This window comes from Macaca fascicularis, chromosome 6 (assembly GCF_037993035.2).
Source record: "Macaca fascicularis isolate 582-1 chromosome 6, T2T-MFA8v1.1".
Classification (NCBI taxonomy): domain Eukaryota; kingdom Metazoa; phylum Chordata; class Mammalia; order Primates; family Cercopithecidae; genus Macaca; species Macaca fascicularis.
In genome coordinates this window covers 137384551-137399491 of record NC_088380.1, presented here as the reverse complement: position 1 = coordinate 137399491, position 14941 = coordinate 137384551, and the positions used below count along the sequence as shown (strand labels likewise).

The 14941-nt window shown below is 39.2% G+C and overlaps 1 pseudogene; it reads right to left on the bottom strand.

Moving 5' to 3' along the window:
• Positions 1-457: 457 nt before the first annotated feature.
• Positions 458-5335, bottom strand: LOC102146446 (rRNA-processing protein FCF1 homolog pseudogene; annotated as a pseudogene).
• Positions 5336-14941: the final 9606 nt, after the last annotated feature.

Here is a 14941-nt window from a genome sequence, read left to right as displayed (position 1 = left end):
TGGCAGGAGATAAACCTGGATGATTACCAGAAGCAGCTGTGGGCCAGATGGGACTGGCAATGCTTGCTGCAGCCTAATTCCCAGGACCTTCTGTGCTCAAGAAGAAAGGCATATGCTTTGTCTCCCTGCTGCCCCCACCCAAGACCAAGCTAATTCCACCCTTCGTTCCCTTCTCTGTTCTCTGTCTTCTCCTCCCACTCAAACTTCATTCAGCATCAGTGCCAACTTAAGAGTTCCTTTGTAGCTTTCTCTGGCAACTCCGTCACTCTCAAATCTATTTCACCTGTTAATTTTTTTTTCAAAACAGCATAAAAAAGTGAGTGTATTTAATCATACCAGCTCATAATAGAGCAAATTGATGAATAGATTAATAATTCATGCTCCAGCATTAACTGGCAACAGAGAAAGTTGGTCACAGGAAGGCAGAAGAACCTCATTTTCTAAGAGTTAGAAACTCTTAGAAACTTAGAAAAGGGGCTCCATAATCATTTGGCATCTACTTGATGTTATATCTATGTTTAGAAATCTTCTAGATTCCTTGTTTAAGGTCTTGGTCAACTGTGGCCACAATGTAACACAGTCGTTTGGGGTTACTCTCTGTACTAAGCTGTCATCTGCATAGGTTCCTTTGTGTGTGTGTGCAAGGTAATCTTGAATCCTTGATGATCCTTAGAGCCACCCAATACTCCTGCCCCATTTCCCAATTTTAGCCATTACACAGTCAGTTATACAACGGATACACTTGGTATAGACAATTCATCATTAACTGTGCTAAATCTAGTTTGGCATTAATGGAAAAGTTGATAAAGTTGGTATCAATTAGGATGTGTTATGGTGGGCCCAGCTGTGTATTATATTGTAAGAATAAGCAAGAAGAGGGTTGGGAACTTCTCTTTTCTTCAGCGTGCTGGTATCTTTCTTTCCTTTCTTTTTAGGTTTTAATCTATCCTTTTTTAAAGCCTCTGATCTCTGAGACTAAGCATTCACTTTATGGTTGCATAATTCCTTGCTTTTTGTTGCTTCTCTATGTTCATCCCATACTCTTCTTCCAGAATCCTTACCTGTTAGATTATTTATAAAAATGTTTGGAATAACTTTTCCCCTTGGGTTAATAGTTGCTCTACATCAATGGTTCAACTCAGTGGATGTGTGTTAGACTCATCTGGGGAGCTTGCAAAAATGCCTATTTCCAGACTATGGTCCAAATCAATCAAATCGTAGTCTCTGAAGGTAAGACTCACCCACTTGCATATTAAAAAAAAAAAAAAATCCCTAGGCACTTTGGGAGGCTGAGGTGGGTGGATCATGAAGTCAGGAGATCAAGACCATCCTGGCTAACATGGTGAAACCCCATGTCTACTAAAAGTACAAAAACTTAGCCAAGTATGGTGGCGGGCGCCTGTAGTCCCAGCTACTCGGGAGGCTGAGGCAGGAGAATGGCATGAACCCGGGAGGTGGAGCTTGCAGTGAGCCAAGATCATGCCACTGCACTCCAGCCTGTGCGATAGAGTGAGACTCCATCTCAAAACAAAGAAACAAACCAAAACCTCCCCAGGTGATTTCAATGTTTAGCTAATTTGTATACTACTATGTATACACTGTAAGTCCGAAGGGGGAAGGGATGGGAGTTAAACTCTTTTTTGTATGCCTCATGGTCCTTAGCACAGGCTTGGTCACAGAGTGGTGATTCACAAGCCTTAGTGCTTGGTTCATTGCTGGGAGAGCTCAGTGCTCACAGGTGTGATGAATCAGGTACTTGGTTGCCACAATTCTTTAGCAGTCCAGAGAGGCAATGACCAAGGTATTAAGATGTAGGCTCTGGATTGAAATCTGGGTTAAAATCCTGGGTACCACTAAGTAGCTATATGACCTTGGGCAACTGAATTGCACTCTTTCTGCTTTACCTTAACCATCTGCAAAGTGGGAAAAATTATACTGTTTACCTCATAAAATTCTTTTGTGGATGAATTTTTTAAAATTGCAGTAAAAAACATAAAATCTCAATTGACAAATTTTCAGTTGTATATAGTACAATACGTTTAACTGTATGGATATTGTACAGCAGATCTCTAGAATGTTTTTCATTTTTGCATGCTGAAACTCATACTCATAGTATGGCAATTCCCTATTTGCTCTTCCCCTCAGCCTCTGGCAATCACCATTCTAATTTTTGCTTCTATGAGTTTCACTGTTTTAAATACCTCATGTGAGTAGAATCATTTGTATTTGTCCTTCTGTGATTGGCTTATTTCACTTAGCATAACATCCTCAAAGTTTATCCATACTGTACCATATGACAGTATTTTCTTCTTTCTAAAAGGCTAAATACTATTCCATTATATATTTATACCATCTTTTCTTTATCCACGCATCAATTGTCACTGGACAATTAGATTGTTTCCATCTCTTGCTTACTGTGAATAATGCCACAATGAACATGGGAGCTCAAGTATCTCTTGCTGCCTTCAAAATTTTCTCTTTGTCTTTGGCTTTTGACAGTTTGATTATAATGTGTCTCAGTGTGACCTTTGGGTTCATCCATGACGGACACTGTTGGGCTTTGTGAATCTCTATATCCATTTTCTTTCTCACATTTGGGAAGTTTTGGGCCATTATTTCTTGTACTTCTTTCTTTCTCTGTTTTCCTTGTGAGACTCCATAATGTATATATATTGATGTGCTTGCTAGTGTGCCATAGTCCTTGGCTTTCTTCCCTCTTCATTTTTCTTTTTGTTCCTCTGTTAGGATAATTTTAAATGACTTGTCTTTGAGTTCACTGATTCTTTCTTCTGCTTCAAATCACTCTAGTGAATTTTTAAAGTCAGTTATTTTATTCTTCAGCTCCAAATTTTTATGTTTGGTACTTTGTAGTATTTTCTATCTCTTTGCTGTTTTCCTGAGCTCATGCGGCATCCTTATGAAGATCATTTTGAATTCTTTGATAATTCATACACCTGTGTTTCATTAAAGTTGGTTTCTAGAGATTTATTTTATTCCTTTGGTTAGGCCGTGTTTTCCTATGTCTTTGGATGCCTTATTACTTTGTGTTTGGATGCACACATTTGAAAAAACAGCTACCTCCCCTAGTATTTACTGGCTTCATACGGGGACCTTCACAAATCAGACTGGCTAGTGATTCTGGTGACCTCTCAAAGATTTTTTGGTGATGTGCCTTCTCTGGACTTGTGCGTGTAAATTCTTAATTACCAGTTTTCTTTTTTCTGAAGCTCATTATCTCTTCCTCCCTCTGGTGTTCATCTGGAGTACTGCAGGTTCTCTGGAGCTGTCGTTGGTCACCCAGGTTTTATTCTCAGTGGCACCCTGTCAGGGTCCCAATAGCATTCTGAGTCAGGTTAGGCAGAAATTCATTTCTCAGGCAGATACTGGAGAAACTGGAACATTGGACACATGTTCCACTCCCTCCTTTCCCCCTGAGGGAGAAACTACCAAGTTGCATCAGCCTCTGTCTTCTGCACCACAGGTCCTTGGAGTAGCACTAAGCTACTCAGCTGTTTTTTGTTCTTAGTGATTTCCAAACATCGAAAATATCCTGCATCCCACAAGTACCCAAAATAGATGGAACAGAAGCCAGGCCCGCAGGCAGCCCTTTGAAAAGCTGGAAATGTCGGATAGAGACGGCAACTCTTTTCCTCCCCAGCAGGAAGTCAGGATTAGGAGTTTTCTCCCACTTGTGCTGTGCTGAACTGGGGGTAGGGGAGAATGGCAAGTGAGTTTGTTATAATTCTTACCATCACCTTTGTGCTTAGTGGCTCCCAACTTGGTGCTGTTTCTTGTCCATGCTCATATTCTTGAAAGACAGAAACCAGTCCCTTGGGTAGCCCCACAAAATGTCTGAATATTAGGCCTATGTTCCAGTCTTCTCTTTCCTTCCCCAGGAAGATGCTCGGAGTTGAGAATTACCTCATGATCACTCTGGGCTATGCTGGGGATATGGGCTCTGTTGAGTGATTGCCACAGATTTTCCTGTTGGTCAGTGTGACTGGTTTCATGTTCCCCAGGGTGCAGGAGCCTCTGATCTAGTTTCTGGATTTCTCACAAAGGGATCTGGTCCATGTGTTGTTGTTGAATCATTGTCTGTAGGGGAGAAGAATGGTTTGGAGCTTCCTATTGTGCCATATTGCTGATGTCATCCCCCAAGGAAGAGTGTTAACACATAAATGACTTAGAACAGTTGCTAGGATTTAATCAGCACCCAATAAATCTTAGCCACTTTTATTCTTCTGCCTTAAGAAGGCTGAATTTTTTCTTATATGCCCTATTACTTATGTTACTTTGAAAATTGATAAAATAATGTAATGAGAATTATAGTGTTAATAAAAAAGTACTGGTATGTTGACTACAACTTCAAAAGAGAAAACAGAAGAACTAAAATGAAGCCATATTTGTTTCTTTTGAATCACTAACACACTAGTCAGTATAATTACTGGCTCTTTTAAGATTGACAGGAGAAGTATTGATGGGCAGTAAGTAAACATCAATGCTGCTTTATGACAGTTTCTGAACAGCAGAAATTTCTGTGGTCTGCAAGTACTGTGATCCAGAAGGAAGCAGACTAACAAAACTCATAAGACAAATAAATAATACCATCAAACCAGAACCTCTTGGCAAACTATAACAGTGTCAGTTCTTTTTTTTTTTTTTTTTTTTTGAGATAGAGTCTCGCTCTGCCACCCAGGCTGGAGTGCAGTGGCACAGTCTCAGCTTACTGCAACCTCCACCTCACGAGTTCAAGCAATTTTCATGCCTCAGCCTCCTGAGTAGCTGGGACTACAGGTGCATGCCACCATGCCTGACTAGTTTTTTTTTTTTTTTTTTTTTTTTAGTAGAGATGGAGTTTCACCATGTTGGCCAGATTGGTCTTGAACTCCTGACCTCAGGTGATCCACCTGCCTCGACCTCCCCAAATGCTGAGATTACAGGCATGAGTCACTGTGCCCAGCCTAGAGTCAGTTCTTATTGAAGTTACTTAAAATTCCACTGGACTTCTGTGGTAAGACAGGCACTACTTGGTTTCAAATCTTTGTTTAGAAAGGGTTTGTAGATGGCAATAGTGGGCATATGTATTTATATTCCTCTGTAGATATAATATATGTCATTATAGAAATTTCTAAAGCTTCGCTATGGTTAAGACACTATATCTGAACTGAAGTACTTTTGAGAGTAATAGGGTGCCAGGATAACAGGTCTAGAGCACCCCAGAACTTATAGTCACCCTATGATCACCAAGAAACATCAAATCCTTTCCTGGTAGAAGGAAGATGTTAAAGCCTGTGAGATTGCCCCTCTCTTGGCTCTCATCTGAAGACTTCTCCATTTTGGCCCTGTTTTCCTATGTGTCTGGACATTTATACACGTCTGGCAGTGGCTGGTTGCCATAGATAAGTACAGTTCTTGATTTTGGGCATGGGTTAAAAAACGATTGTAGCAGCTCTATGGAGTTGAAAATTAAATATACATTTAATTTTGGACATGAAGGATGTCCTTTCCTTCAACTGTAATGAAGAATATATTAGATATATTTGTGTCTATATTTCTATTTATATATGTATCTGATCATCTATTTTTTATCTTGGCCTGATATGCTTTGGTTCTGTCTCCACCCAAATCTCAACTTGAATTGTGTCTCCCAGAATTCTCACCTTTTGTGGGAGCGACCCAGGGGGAGGTAATTGAATCATGGGGGCTGGTCTTTCCTGTGCTGTTCTCGTGATAGTGAATAAGTCTAATGAGATCTGATGGGTTTATCAGGGGTTTCCACTTGCTTCTTCCTCATTCTTCTCTTGCTGCCACCACGTAAGAGGTGCCTTTTGCCTCCCACCATGGTTCTGAGGCCTCCCCAGCCATGCGGAACCGTAAGTCCAATTAAACCTCTTTTTGTTCCCAGTTTCGGGTGTCTTTATCAGCAGTGTGAAAACGAACTAATACATGATCCAAACATGTTAGAATTTCTTCCTGAGCCCTGCACTCTCTCACTAATTAGAAAGAACTATTCTTTGGTGATAATCTAGAGAGAAATCAAAAGTGAACAACACAGTCGGGGGAAGACCACGTTAGAGGCTTTTTTCCCCCAAATTTTTCTGTGATGTGACATTAATAGCACTTAATCACTTAAAAAATTGTTCCAAAATCTCCCTGGAGCCTCTTAGGATGCTTTTATTTAAAACTAGTAGCTTCTGGAACATTTTCCACGGTTCAGCTCCCATGGGTTCCTATGTGTAGTGCAGAGCTTGAGAAATATGTCAATACTTCCCTTAAGTCAGAAATTAGTTTAGCTTCTTGAGGTCACAGACCAGATGTACTGTTGCAGTTTTATGAGATTGTACTTCTCTGCATGGTTTATGCTCCTGTTTTTAATTTTTGGAAAAAAGATTCTCTGGTTGCTGCTATTCCACACCCGACATGCTGAGTCCTGCTTTTCCTTCTTCACTGTTTAAAACAGGGTGATGTTTTTCTGCATTACACAAGTGACCTTGAAATGGAGACACTGATCTCAGGGGTTTAGGTTCTATGTATTTTCTCCTGTTAAAACCAAGAAATCTAGTCATGGAATGCATTGGCTTACTGAAAGTTCCCTGGGGCTTTTGACTATGCTGCTTTGAATTTCCTGCATTCTTTGTTTTTAAACTGTGTGTGTGTGTGTGTGTGTGTGTGTGTGTGTGTGTGTGTGTGTGTGTGTGTGCTCGCGCGCGCGCGTGCACGTGCATGTTCATGTGTGTGTTTTGTGCACCTTGAATATAGCATCAAGGCAAAATTTCTGGAGAGAACAATGCAAAGAATGTACTTCTCTAGAAAAAGGAAGTCTAGATAAAATAGTCTTTCTGGGTTTCCAAATGCATTGTGTTTTATATCTTTTGTTTCTTGAAAATTTTTGCTTCCTAATAGATTACCTCTAAAATCTTTTTATATAAAAATAGCTGCAGCAAGGGCATTAAAAAATCTCACATCTGTGTGGAGTTATTTTGGGGGAAGTCAATTGAAAAGCAGAATAATAATTAAATAACCTTTGAATAACTCTTACATTCTGGGTTAATCTGAATCTGCTTTCCCCTGTGTCCAGCAGTTTGAATGTTTTGAGTCAAGTAAAGGCAGTGTGAAAGAGTGATTAGCATGGGTGAACTTTTGGACATGCAAGGCTCTTTTAGGTCCAGATAAGCAGTATGACAAAGTGGTGAAGAGTCCTGGCCACAGCTGGACATTTCCAAGTTTGAATTCCTAGACCTGTTCTTACTGGGGCTATCTTGGACATGTTACATAGATTTCCTGGGTCACAGTTTTCTCATCTGTACAGATAATTATACCTAATTCACATGGTTGTTGTGATGGTTAAATGAAATAAAAGCATAAAGCCAATTAACTGACACATTAAAGTATTCAATCAGCAAAAGACATGTTTTCTCATTTATGATGCCAATGAGTACAGGGGTGCAGTCTGACCTTGCAGAACTACTCAGCTCATTTTTATTCTGCTGCTTTTACTTTCCCAGTATTAGGAAAAGCAAACCTTCACGCCATGATTCAAATGAAATCTCTTGAAAATGTGAGGATCATTTAAATCACTAACCTATGTTGCTCTTTTCCAATACTTGCTCATAATGCTTATACCTTTCAAATAGTGGGGATACAGTTATAGGGCCTTTGTTAAATAAAGTACTTTGTTCCAAAAAAACCCCCACTAAAACTGCAGACAAATAGAATTGCATAAATCAACATAATACCTATTTTTATTACCAAAGGAGCTTGCACATTTCTTTTCAGTATCTTTAAAACTCGTATTAAAAGTTTTACAACATTGATTTATTAAAAGTGATATTTAATATAATTTTGTTCAACTCTTTAATGATAATGGCTAGCATAGGATGCTATGTGTTGGGCATTGTACTACGTGCTCCATGAGGCCTGGGGTCTCACAACTATATTCCTTGTTATATCGCCCAATTAATGAGTAAGAAAATGGAATCTAAAAGAGGTCTAGCAAAACTGCCAGCAAAAGGCAGAACTGGCATCTGGAAACTTGACCTTGAAATGTTCATGGTGCTAATAAGGCCTCTTTACCAGTTTGCCTAGATAATAAGATTGAAGATGACCACCTACCTGCTTTCGATCTGGTAGTCTAGAATTTTAGTAGTTGTGGCTATGCAGAGAGTGCCTATGTGACAAGTCCCCTATAAAAACCTTGAGATCAGAGTCCTACAATGGCTTTATTGGCAGAAACATTATACATATGTTGCTGTATTTCACTGTTGGAGGGGCAGTGAGCTCTCTGTGGCCCTTTCTGGGAGAACACAGGAAGCCTGCATGTGAATGCAACCAGACTCTGCTGTATTCTATGCCTTGTCGATTTGGCTCTGTAGTCTTAACTGTGTTGTAAAAAATCTTTGCCATGAGTACAAATCTATACTAAGATCCATCAGTTCTTCTAGGGAGGTGCCAAATGTGTGGGTGGTTATAGAATTGCTGAAACAAGTGGTAGTCAAAGTCTGACACAGGTGTGGATGTGACTCTTGAGAGGACAAATTATCCATCAGTTAGGAACTTTATTTACATCACCTTCCTAAAAATTGCAAATGGTATTAGTTAGTAGAGCTGAAGTTACAGCCCTTTTAGGAGCCTCAGCTCCAACACCTCATGTTGGGTCATTGTATGGAGTATAATATGCACTTTGTACACTATATGCATACAGACATACAATGGTTAAAAATTGGCCAGTATGTCCAATGTCTGTCTTCTTTTTGTGTGTATCCTGTGTTTTTATTGTTTTGCAGCTGAATGCCAAACATAGAAGATAATTACAAATATTCAGCTGTGTGAAAGTGAAGATAGGGCTTTAGTACAAATGGGAAACATGAATTTTTAAAATAAATGCTTAAATATGACTTGTGTTCTACAAACATCTGGAAGCTAGGCCTGCATAGCGGAGCTGTCTCATCTCTGGGCCCATCATGATGATCATGATCCTTCCTCCCACACAGTAATCAATGCATGGGATCAGAATGCCAATGGCTAAAGATGATCACAATGAACCCCCTTTCTAGAGCTTTTCCTATTCCTCTCCAATTGTTTATCTTCTTAAATAAGATTTTAGATGGTTTTATTTTTTTCTTTTGATTTCCCCCTTGCTTTTAAGCCATATACAATGTGTCTGTTATTCTTACAACAAAGAAACCTGACATTTATAATCAGTATTATAACATTTTGAATATACCAGTGACATGGTTTGGCTTTGTGTCCTCACCCAAATCTCACCTTGAATCGTAATCCCCACATGTCAAGGGAGAAACCTGGGGAGAGGTGATTGGATCATGGGGGCATATTTCCTCCTTGCTGTTCTCATGGTAAAGAGTGAGTTCTCATGAGATGGTTTTATAAGTATTTGACAGTTCCTCCTTCACATGTTTTCTCTTGTCTGCTGCCATGTAATATATTCCTCCTTCCCATTCTGCCTTGATTATAAGTTTCCTGAGGCCTCCCCAGCCATGTGGAGCTGTGAGTCAATTAAACCTCCTTTGTTTATAAATTACACAGTCTCAGGTAGTATCTTTATAGCATTGTGGAAATGGACTAATACAGTAAATTGGTACCACAGAGATTGGGGTACTGCTATAAAGATAACCTGAAAATGTGGAAGCAACTTTGGAACTGGGTAACAGGCAGAGGTTGAAACAGTCTGGAGGGTTCAGAAGAAGACAGGAAGATGTGGCAAAGTTTGGAACTTCCCAGAGACTTGTTAATGGTTTTGACCAAAATGCTGATAGTGATATGGACAATGAAGTCCAGGTTGAGGTGGGTCTCAGATGAAGATAAGAAACTTCTTGGGAACTGGAGCAAAGGTCACTCTTGCTATGTTTTAGCAAAGAGACTGGTGGCATTTTGCCCCTGCTCTAGAAATCTATGAAACTTTGAACTTCAGAGAGAGATGATCTGGAATTGAAACTTATGTTTAAAAGGGAAGCAGAACATAAATGTTTGGAAAATTTGCAGTCTGACTATGCAGTAGAAAAGCAAACCTCATTTTCTCAGGAGAAATCCAAGCCAGCTATAGAAATTTGAATAAATAATGAGGAATTGAATGTTAATCACCAAAACAATGGGGAAAATGTTTCCAGGGCATGTCAGAGACCTTCATACCAGCCCCTCTCATCACAGACTTGGAGGTCTAGGAGGAAAAAATGGTTTCATGGGCCAGGGCCTTGGGTGCATGTGCTGTGTGCAGCCTCGGGACTTGGTGCCCTGTGTCCCAGCCACTCCAACTTTAGCCATGACTAATAGTAGCCAGGGTATAGCTTGGACTATTGCTTCAGAGGGTGCAAACCCCAAGACTTGGTGGCTTCCATGTGGTGTTTGGCCTGTGGATGCAGAGTTTAAGAATTGAGTTTTGGGAACCTCCACCTAGATTTCGGAGGATGTATGGAAATGCCTAGATGTCCAAGCAGAAGTCTGCTGCAGGGGCAGAGTCCTCACGGAGAATCTCTGCTAGTGCAGTGCAGAAGGGAAATGTGGGGTTGAAGCCCCCACACAGAATTCTTGCTGGGGCACTGCCTAGAAGAGCTGTGAGAGGAGTGCCACCATCCTCCAGACCCCAGAATAGCAGATCCACTGACAGCTTGAACTGTGTGCCTAGAAAAGCCACAGTTACTTAATGCCAGCTCATGAAAGCAGCTGCAGGGGCTGAACCCTGCCAAGTCACAGAGGCAGAGCTGCCCAAGGCCATGGGAGCCTACCCTTTGCATCAGTGTGCCCTAGATGTGAGACATGGTGTCAAAAGAGATTATTTTGGAGCTTTAAGATTTAATGACTGCCCTGCTGGATTTTGGACTTGGATGGCCCCTTTGTTTTGGCTAATTTCTCCCGTTTGGAATGGGAGCATTTATTCAATGCCTTTACCTCCATTGTATCTTGGAAGTAACTGACTTGATTTTGATTTTACAAGCTCCTAGGTGGAAGGGACTTGCCTTGTCTGAGATGAGACATTGGACTTGAACTTTTGGATTAATGCTGGAATGAGTTAAAACTTTGGGAGACTGTTGGGAAGGTATGATTGTGTTTTGAAATGTGAGGACATGAGATTTGGGAGGGGCCATGGGTGGAATGCTATGGTTTTGCTCTGTGACCACACCCAAATCTCATCTTGAATTGCAATCCGCATGTGTCAAGGGAGGGACTTGGTGGGAGGTTATTGGATCATGGGGGTGGTTTCCCCCATGCTGTTCTCATGATAGGGAGTGAGTTCTCATGAGATTTGATGGTTTTTAAAAGTGCTGTTCCCCCTTCACTTTCTCTTCTCTCCCCTGCTGCCTTGTGAAGAAGGTGTCTGCTTTGCCTTCTGCCATGATTATAAGTGTCCTGAGTCCTCCCCAGTTATGCAGAACTGTGAGTCAATTAAAACTCTTTCCTTTATAAATTACCTAGTCTTGGGTAGTATCTTTATGGCAATGTGAAAACAAACTAATACAACCAGAAATCACAACTAATTTGTACATATCCACAAGATTGTGAGGGGGTAAACAATAGCAAATAGGATCTTTGAGTTATAAAATTGTGAAAAAACCGTTCTCACTTGCTAGTTTTTTGTTTTTCTCAATTTCTCAGAGCAAACATTACTTTCATAATGAGGTAATGTATTTATGTTTATTATTTATTTTGAAATTTTGAAATATGCTGGGATCTTGGGAAGGTCAAGCCCATTCATCAAAATATTTCTTTTTGGGAAGAAGTTTACAAGACCCTATGTTCAAGAACATTTAGGTGTTAGAGTCATGAAAAAGGTTGGGGTGAACCCCTGAGTCCCACTGAGGAGGTGGCAAAGAATGTCCACACTACAACATGTGAATATCCAAGTGCTCTTTTTAGTGTAAGGTAGTAGGATTAATTTTATTGATGAGGTATCAAAATCACACTATTTGATAAACACACAAGCACTTCTAGTCATCAATAAATTACTTTTATTTTGTAGAATTTTATAGTAGAAGCAACTTTAAGAAATACTTGTTTTAGTAAATATTTCTTCCCAAGATGAGGAGGCTTAAGCCTAAATAAGTAAAGTGATTTTTTCCTGAGTAGTAATGAAGGAGTGGAAAAATCAGGGTAGAAGTCCGTTTGCCTAGGTTCTGGGTCAGTACTCCATGGCTGTGTTTAATTTTCCTTAAAGTGACATTTTTCACTAAGTAAATGTCAGGTTTTGGCTTAGCTATCTTTTCTAGGCATTACAAACTCAGCACAGTAAAGTAATTCTGTTTACTTCTAGTTGCTCAAGGAAATTAGATTAAACATTCTGGATTAACTTTACTCTTTTTGTAAGAGACTACCCAAGAGACATTGTAAGAAACATTTCAAGTGTGAAAATGCTAAAGCTGGACATCTAGAGAAAGTAGGAGTGGAAAGTGAGTCTGAGGAATAATTAATAGATTTTAGAGAAGTAGATCAAATAATCAATTGGGCAACTGTTTTATGAGTTGTTGGAGTCGAACTTAGTGAGCATATTTCCTGTGAACCCCCAGTTATTTCCAATAGCTCTGGGACTGGCTTTACGGGTACTCCATTTCCAAGACTACTTTTTTTCTTTTCTTTTCCTTTCTGTTTTTGCACAGTGAGAGCTGCCAATGCCAAAGCAATTGACAATGTTTCATGGAAAAAATAAAAGCTCTCTGTAGTGGATATTAATGGTAAATTATTTTTAATGATTTTTCACATTACAATTGAATCAGAAAAGTTATTATTTGACTTGTCCTGTTGAGTAAATATTAAAAGAGTTACACTACATCTGTTTCCACCACACTTTTTGAACCTTGACAGTCAATTTCAAATGCATTTTCTATTTTGTCCTTATTCCGGGTGTAGGAAACTTACATGGCAGAGTCCCTGGAACTGGTCTCTCTCTTTCATTTCACCTCTCTCCACACCGATTTGTTAGCTATTTCAGTATTTAATAGGATATAGAGTTTTTCATTTCTACCTGCCAAAGAGAAACTTGAGTGGCTAAAAAAATCCAAAAAACCAGAAATAATTAAATGTAGCTTTTGAGAGCTGATAAGTTAAATTACAATTTCAATATAAAAGGAGAAAGGAAAGGCCTTGAATGAAGTGACTATGTTTTCCTCAAATATGTAAGCTAAATCACATATACATCTTTGATACCTAGAATAAAATCATTTCCTTGTAAGTTCACAAAAAAGCAATTTATAAAATAATTTTAGGTTTATGTTAGAGGACATCTGACCAAATATAATACTAAGTGTACACTGCCGTGAGGCCTGAAAATTAACTTGGTTTTCATTGTGAATATTAAGTCTTTGTAGACACTATCTTGTGTGTTGTATGCCTGACCTTCCACAGGCTGGAGAGGTCCATTTTTTGTCCTACTTAGGAATGAGTTCAATTCCTGTGCATCAGTTCAACTCCTACTTTTGTGAAGATAGGTTTGGAAGCTAAGCAACTACCTGTTCTTCCGATGTGCAAGATTCAGCTTAATGATGGCTGGTGGGATGTCATGAGACTACTTTTGTTCATCTGTTTTGAGTTTAAAAGAAACATATTGAAATTTATACTTTCAGTTGAATCATGGAATCATGAATGTTAGTGCTAGAAAGAAATATATTGAGGTCCAATCTTCGCTGCTATCCAGTCTCCCTCATTCATACCTAAAAGAATGGACAATGGTGACATCCAATGAAGACTTTTTGTTTATAATTTGGGATACCTCTTTTATTCATAGAAGCATTAGAAACTAAAAAAAATGTCAGATTTCTTAGGACTTAAACAATTTTGAAAAATAACCCAAACTTTCCCCCTTCCATGTGTAACTAATATAAATTACCTCTTAGAAATGGAATGGCCATATTTTGAGACATCATTTTCTCATATTAAATCCATCCATTTCCAGATGAAGACGGTATTGTCTTGTAGAAAATAGCCAAGATTTCTCCTAGGCTGGTGAGACAAGATTTTCCAAGTATCCTTTTAAATATATTCCATAAGTGTTGGCTTTTTTCTTTATAAATTATAAGAATGATGCATTAATACACAGAGAGGGAGGGGAGGAAAGGAGATAGAAGGAGGGAGGGAGGGAGAGAGAGAGAGCAGGAGAGAGGGGTGGAGAGAGAGAGAGACACTAATTTTAAATTTTAATCTGCTGTTTACTGAATAGTAAACTATTCAAATGTGATTTAAAATTTCTCTTGACATTTATTGCATTTTGCCTTTCTATTATATTTGGTTTAACAGAAATACATAGTTTGGGGTCACGTCACCTAATCTCAACCTTGATCTGAACCTTTTAAGTCACTTTCACAAGTTTCATAAAAATATACTATGAGAGTTCAAATAGACAATAAGAATTTTCTAATAGAGGATATTCTTGTATTTAAAATTCTAAGTCAGGGATGGGTGCTAACATTCCTCTTTCTAAGGTTATGTACAGATTTTAGATAAAATGGCCAATACCTGTTTTGGCAGACCAGAGAAGCATCCTCTTTATGTGAAGAATGTGATCCTACTTTCACAATCCAGGGATGACCATGAGAATCTGGATGATCTTGTCCAGAGACCAGGCACCATTCATAAATTTCTCTCTGTTTTCCTTGCTTATGATTTCCTTCCTCATGGTAAATGACAGAGCTCCAGGTTTTATACCATCAGTCAAGCAGTAGTAGGAGGAGAGAGGAATGAAGTGGCATGGCTTCTCCTGTAAGAACAAGTTCAGAGGGGGTAGGCATCACTCCTTATTACAGTCTGTTGTATAAAATTTAGTCACATGGTGATGTGCAACAAAATACAGGGCTGAGAAATTTAGTTCTTATTCTGGGTAGCCATGTATGCACCAGAAATCAAGGATTCTATTCCTATAAGTGCAAAGGAGAGAATGGATCTGAGGGGAGCCACTAACAGTCTCACCGATACTCTGGTAGTTAGAGTCATCTTGGAAACT